The following is a 7643-nucleotide window of genomic DNA, read 5'->3' on the forward strand; positions in this document are numbered from 1 at the left end:
ATATTAATGCAATTGTTATGATTCCAAGACTTAACTTCAGTTAAATTTGTTTATGATTGTCTTGTCTTAATGTCTAGATTGTTTCAAAACTATCATGAGATTGCTAGTTATTCTGGGTAATGGTTTCAAAACTATCATTCATACATGATTATAAAAATTAGACATAATTCTTGTTTGAGGACAAGCAAGATATAAGCTCTAGGACATAATTAAGACTTTAGGATTGATTTCAACTTTTATTTCTTTTCGTTCAGGTTAAGCAGATGTTTTTGGCTATGTTGTGTTGTTTGGATGGATTGAAGACAAAAAAAGAGTAGAGATTGAGTGCAAGAAAATTGAATTCGATGTTGAGGCTATGTGAAGACCATTTGAAGAGCCAAAAGAAGTCGTGGATGTTATATTATATTCCTATTTTTTAGATTTGATTTGTTAGGCTTAGCCCAATATTTTGTAACTAGGATAAATGAGGATTCTCCCTCAGGAATTGAACAAACTTTTACATTACAATTCTCTAATTTAGAATTTGGTATTCTCTTCTCCATCATGAGTGAGTAAATTTCTTTTATTCTAGGATTGGGGTATGCCCTTTTACATTCAATAAACACTCGTTCTTATTTCTATTTCATTTAGTGTTGTGATTTGAATCATTAAACTGAGTTTTATTTGTGTGAGTTGTTTGCCCAACAAATTTCACCTCTTAGATACATTAGGGATGACCAAGAGGTGAACCCAACTATCCGACCGTTTATTTATTCAAACTAGAATCCTTATTTACGAGATTAGTATTAGGATTCTCAGGGGTTTCTGAAATTTACCTTGGGTTGCTACGAAGCGATTGGATAGAAAGATCCACGTAAAAGATTCGATTGATAACCGTACCACGAGAGTAATGGGACTTCAATTGAGTAAAAATGTCGGAGATCGAGATAGGACGACACATATCAAAGAGCAATTCACCCTCACTACTTAAAGTTCATGAAAAGGAGCAAAACAAGGATTTGCGAGTGTAAAGGCGGTAACCCTTATCTTGAGACCTCTTGCTAAATTAGATTTCAATCCTTTTTAATATTTTCATAATTATTTTTGTTAGTTGTTCAATTGTTCTAATTTTAATTTTATTCCTCATTTGAGTTAAGTATAAATTAATTGTTATAATTAAAGGAATTCTTTAGTCCTCGTGGGATCGATCTTTTATTACTTGACGACATAATCATGCAATTGCGATTTGCCCTATCAAGTTTTTGGTGCCATTGCTGGGGACTGTGTTAAAATATCTTTAGTTCTCAATTAATTCATTACTTTACTCTAGTATATTAAACGTTTTCCTCTTTTTGGTACCTATGCAGGTTGCCCAATTGGTTTATGCAAAGTTCAAAATACTATATGAGCCAGAAAGGAGTTTTCGTAGAAAAAGAAGGCAACAAAGAGAAAGAGCAAGAGAAAGACTTGCGCATGTACAAACAATGGTTGGCGAGATGAAAATCTGCTTCACGACTATGCAACCGCTAATGCTCGTAATTCACGGCCTCGAATAATACGCCCAACTATTGAGGCAAAGAAATTTTATGTTCCATCAGCTTTGATCCAAATGGTGATGCAAAACCAATTTGGAGGATGAGATCATGAAGATCTGAATGCCCATATTGATCAATTCTTGGAATTATGTGAGATTGTAAGGATCCATGGGGCTTCTAAAGATGTCATTCATCTTCGCATGTTTCCATATTCCGTTAGAGACAGAGCTAAGACGTGGCTAAGGAATCAAAATGCTGAAATTCAAGCCACGTGGTGAACTTTGGAGGAGGCTTTTCTCAACAAATATTTTCCTCCTTCCAAAACTGTGCACTACAAGCACCTCATCCAAAACTTTGGTTAAAAGGATGGGGAGTTAATTGGTGAATCTTAGGAAAAATTAAATGAGTTGACTGAAGTTTGCCCTCATCATGACATTCCACCATGGATGCTAGTTCAGAACTTCTACAATGGGATAGACTTTCCATCACAACAATTGGGGGACTCTTCAGCAGGTGGTGCCTTTATGAGCAAAGGAATTGATGTTGCTTCAAATATCATAGAAAATATGGTTTCCAATCATCATAAATGGGTGAATGAGAGTAGACATCATCCAATGAGAGACTCTAGTGCACAATATTCAGGAAATCAAATGGGAAAGGTAATTTACATGCTAGAGAATCTTTGTCAAAGGTTTGGAAAGCTGGAAAAATATCATGCTAATGCAATTGGGTCTACTACAACATGTGAGAGGTGTGGAGAAAAAGGGCATGAGTGGTCTGAATGAAAACAATCCAATGAACTTGTACAAGGAGCTTGGGCGAATGAACTACCATAATCATGCAATTACTGTGACTATAAGGAGAGGAGTGGACAACAATTCAACTCACCATACAGGTAGAACAATCCTAACCTTTCCTTAAGAAGCAACAACACTTTAAATCATCAACAATAGGATGAGCAAAGTAATAGGAAACCTACAACACGGTTTCCACATGTACAATCTTCTCTTATTTATCACACTTTTATAACAATAATGGAAGGTCGGGAAAAATTACTGGTTAACCTTAATAAATTTAAAGATGGTAAAATCGCGATTAATAAAAATGTTGTAAATGTGTTAAATAATTGGAATTCTAAGATAGAATATTTGACCATCCATGAAAAAATGTTCGAAACACAAATTGCCCAACAAGTTAGCAATTTAATTGGCAAACAAGGATGCTTCCAGGACAGCCAGAGAAAAATCCAAATAAAGAACATTGTAAGGCTATCCGATTAAGGAGTGGAAAGGAACTCAAGGATGTTCCTCGAACTGAGAATGATACACAAGTGGAACAGAAACATAGTAAGATACAACTCCCTGAAGGGGAACAAAATTTTGAAAAGGTGCCTAAGTGTGAAGCTCCACCACCAGGTGTACTACCATTTCCTTTTCCCTAGAGATTTGTGAAGGCAAAATTAGAAAAGAAATATGGGAAATTCTTAGATATCCTTAAGAAATTATATATCAATGTGCCCTTCACTGAGGTACTGTAGGAAATGCCTGCGTACCTGAAATTTCTTAAAGATATTCTATCCAAAAATATAATACTAGAGGATTATGAAACAATTGCTCTAACTGAGGAGTGCAATTGGTAACACTAATTGTTAATGATCCTGGTAGTTTCTCTATCTAACGCTTAATTGGTAACACTAATTTTGACTGTACTTTATGTGACTTGGGAGCAAGTGTGAGCCTCATGCCTTTATCCGTGTTTAAAAAATTGGATGTGAGTGAACTAAAACCTACTACTACTTCACTTGAATTAGCGGATAGATCATTTAAATTTCATGTAGGCATCTTGGAGGATGTTCCTACCAAAGTTGGGAAATTTTACATTCCAACGAATTTTGTAATACTAGAGATAGAAGATGCACAAATTCCAATAATACTACACATACCATTTTTGGCTACCTCTAGTGCAATAATTGATGTTAAAAATGGAAAACTTTCTCAAAGCATGGAGGATGAAAAGGTTGAATTTGATATTTCTAAATCTATTAAAGAACTTTCTCTTAAGGACTCACGTTACATGGTTGATATGTTGAACCAAGTAGTGAAGGAGGAAGTGCCTACAGTGAAATCTGTGGATCTCTTGGAGAGAAGCATGCTGGTAGGTGTCACTTCGAATTTTGATGAGGAAGTGGCCAAGATTACTGAATCTATAAATGTAAGCTCACCACTCCCATACAACTCGCATGAGGAGAGCTTGAAGGTCATACATAAATCTGATAATTGGGAGAAAGGGAAAACACATAAAATAAAGTAAAAACACCCATTTCACTCTCGGGTATGAGTTCATGGGATCCTACATGATGTGCAAGGATCAACCGTCAAACTTATGAAGTTGAATGATTGCTTCGTGGGGGGCAACCCACGCTGGAGGTACATTCTTTTTAACTCATTAATTTTTGTGTTTTAGTGTCGACTTTAGTGACTCCCTAAGTACGAAGCCTTTGTAGGGGTTGTATATAGTGTCTGCCAGAAAAAAAACACTTATAACTCTTAAAAAATAAAAAAATAATAATAAATTACATGGAAAAGTGCTAACACTATAATGCCAATTAGCTGCCTGATTCATATAGGGTATTTGCACCTAGTCCATCTATGACATATGAGCCATTCAGAACCTTTTTCTCTTCTGTTGCAGGTGCTTCGACAACACCCAATAAAGTCAACCACTTATAATTGGCACATGAGTTAAGGACATTTTCTACTTAATCCATGAGTTTCTTTTTTCTTTCTCTTATTGTTTAGATTTTTATATTGGGGACAATGTAAATTTCTAAGCTTTAAGGGGTTTTACATTTAGATAGTTCATTCATGTCATGCATACCATATAGATTTTAATTTTTTTAGGTTGAATATTCATATTATCATGCATTAGCATATGTTTCATATCTCGTCCATCCTCGGCTTTGTTCTATTTGTTGTCAGTCCGGTTTAAATGAAAAAGTGTGCATGAATGATGATTGTTGATCTGTACCCCATTGAATAAAAAATATTTTGATAAAATAATAACATGAAAGACATTAGATTTGACAATTGTGAATTAAGTTTGATTAAATAAAGGTCTTTATTTCGTAATTTTTGTTGAATGAACCAAATATGAGAAATTGGGGCCAAACACAATAAGAGTTCTGATTTGAATTGAAATTTGCATAAAAACCTTTTTTTCATTCATGAGTGCATAATTTTTTGTGGTTGTACATTCTACAACTTGATTTGTGACAGTTTCAAGATTGAAGTATGTGTGTATGTATTAAAATAATAGAGGCAATTATGACTTTTTATTTTGACCTTGAATCACTTGTTGTAAATACGAAAAACCCATTAGTTGCCCACTTTTGAGCTCGAACTATAATGAATTTTCATAGCTACTCAAATGAGGGTTTGGGATAATTTATGATGTTTGGTTGAAGCAATGGGAAAGGTAAAAAGACCATGTGTAGTGAAAGAACCCATAAAAAGGTGAAAAGCAAAAAAAAATCAATCAATCTCTTTCAGAAAAATAATAAGAATGAATCAAAAATAATATAATACAAAGTAAACTAAAAGAGAAAGGATTGAAAAAATATGTTGTAAAGAGAAGTGTTGATCAAAAAGGATCATATGACAAAGTAAGACCTATTAAGAGAATCTCAATGCTTCAATCAGATGTCTAAAATGTTTAAGTATTTTGGGAAACATTTGTAAGCATTTTGAATTACCATTTCTTTGATTATCTCACCTGAAATCATTCACCTTGGCCCCATTACAACAATTTAAAGACCTATTGAATTTTGCATGCATTCAATTATAGTCAGTGGCGATTTGGTTAATAATCAAGCCTATAGTAATTTACTTACATGAAATTTTCTTAGTTACCAATTATCACTTTTTGCACTGAAACCTTATTCTTGAAAAAGCCCTAGTTAATCGATTAACTTACAGAAAACAACAAGTTGCGGAATGGCTTATTGCACAGCCACTCACCGATAATCAGATACAGATAAAGCAAATATACTTGAACATAATTAAACTCAATATAGCAAAGTTACAGTATCCAAATTATCAGCTAAAAATAGGCAATATTACAACTTGAAATGTAAAGAGATTAAGGATAGAAAAATCCTGTAACAAGGAATTTTATTCTGGTTTGTTTGTGGGTCCACTTACAAACTATATCAAGGCCTCCCCTTCTTATCTCGAGATATTTTCTTCACTAATATTGAAACAAATGTATTGTTACATGCACACTTTCAATACAAAAACTTAGACGCTCCCTTCTTAAATCCAAGAATCCACTTTCTTGGTTTGACTCACCTAATCGCCTAAGAAAACCTTTCTTACGATCTAGCCCCAGCCAAGAAAACGTTCTAAATTCAAAACCTCTAAGTCTTGGTGAAGACTCACTGAATCTCTTAGGTGGTAAGACATCAATAGACGACTTCCCTTATTACAACACAAAAACAGTACACAAACATAGTATTATTAAGCACAATGTAGCTCAAAATATCACAACTGAAACTTAGCTAAAAACCCTATACAAGACTCACAAGTAAACATGAATATGTATGAGTTAATTGATGTGTAGAAACACAGAATATCTATCCTAGAATTCTTCTAAAGAAATGCAAGAATTATGCAAAAAAAGATAGCAAAGGTTAACACATTAATCACATGTAATTAGATGACAATTAAACCCTAAACATGACACAATGCATTTCACTCTGCCTAAATGACACAAATAAGCACAAAAAATATGCTATTGAAAGTGCAAAGTGTCAAGATAGCACTATTAGCTTGCCTATGCTTTGATGAAGACAAAGGATTTAGTGAAAGCTTAAAGATAACTCAACAAATCAACATGTCAAGGACTCAAGAGCTTCATGTCTAAACTAGAGTCTTAGATATGTGTCTTAGTTATTGAGTCTAGGTTAAGTAAACCTAGATGTAAATCTCACAATTTCTAAAAACTATCATATTATCTACATGAGATATGTCGTCTAGATTATTATATGTTTATGCATTAATCATACATGTTATTTATGCCTCTTAGACATAACATAATGGTAAAACATGTATAGTTGATAAGCACAGCTTTTCTATTTAAACTGTGGTTTTAACATATTTCATAATCAATTCAATCATTCATTCAGTTAGTATTAGAATTGCTAAGTTGCATATTTTCGTGCTCATTGTATGTCATATAGGTAGAGGAATTTCATGTGAGAATAGGGAGAGATAATATCATGCTTAGGGATTAAAATGTCATCCATTGCATGTGATTAAATGTGTTCATCGTTCTATCTTTTCTTGCATGATTCTTTCATTTTCTTTTAGAGATTTCTTACGGAAGAAATTACATGTTATTGTATGATTCTGATCTTATACATATTCTTGATATATTGTGAGATTTGTATAGGGTTTATAGTTATTCTTGAGTGTAACATTTTAGCCTTTTAGTGCTTCACATTACTTTGTTTTTGTGTGTTTTTGTAACAAGGAAAGTCGTATCTTGGTGTCGTACCACTAACGAGATATAGAGAGTCTTCACTTAGACTTGGAGGTCTTAAGTTTAGAACATATTCTTGTTTGGGGCTGGATGGTAGGAAATGTTTTCCTAGGCGATTAGTGAGGTCAAACCAAGGTAGAGGTTCTGGGAATTCAAGAATGAAGCATTCAAGGTCTTGTAATTGGAAATGTGTATGTAATATACATTGGTTTCAGTTTTAGTGAAGAAAATCTCCCGAGATCAGAATGGGAGGAAGGGATGTAGCTTTGCAGTAGACTACAAAACGAACCAGTATAAAAACCTTGTTGTAGGTTGTTTCTTTCCCTTATTTCTTTACTGTTTTAAGTCATTTCAATTGCCTATTGTAGCTGATAATTTGAATACTGTGATTCTGTCATATAATGATTAATTCTATTCAAATATATATGTTGTATAATTTCTGTATAATCTTTGAGTGACTGTGTAATCGAGCCATTCAGCAACTGTCATTTTTGTGCGACTTAATCGATTAAGGCAGTCCTTTAATCGATTAACTAGGCGATTTTTCATAATAGGGCTTTGGTGCAATAGTGATATTTGTGAACCGTGCAC

The sequence above is a fragment of the Lupinus angustifolius genome, chromosome LG04 (genome assembly GCF_001865875.1).
Source record: "Lupinus angustifolius cultivar Tanjil chromosome LG04, LupAngTanjil_v1.0, whole genome shotgun sequence".
In the NCBI taxonomy this organism is placed as follows: domain Eukaryota; kingdom Viridiplantae; phylum Streptophyta; class Magnoliopsida; order Fabales; family Fabaceae; genus Lupinus; species Lupinus angustifolius.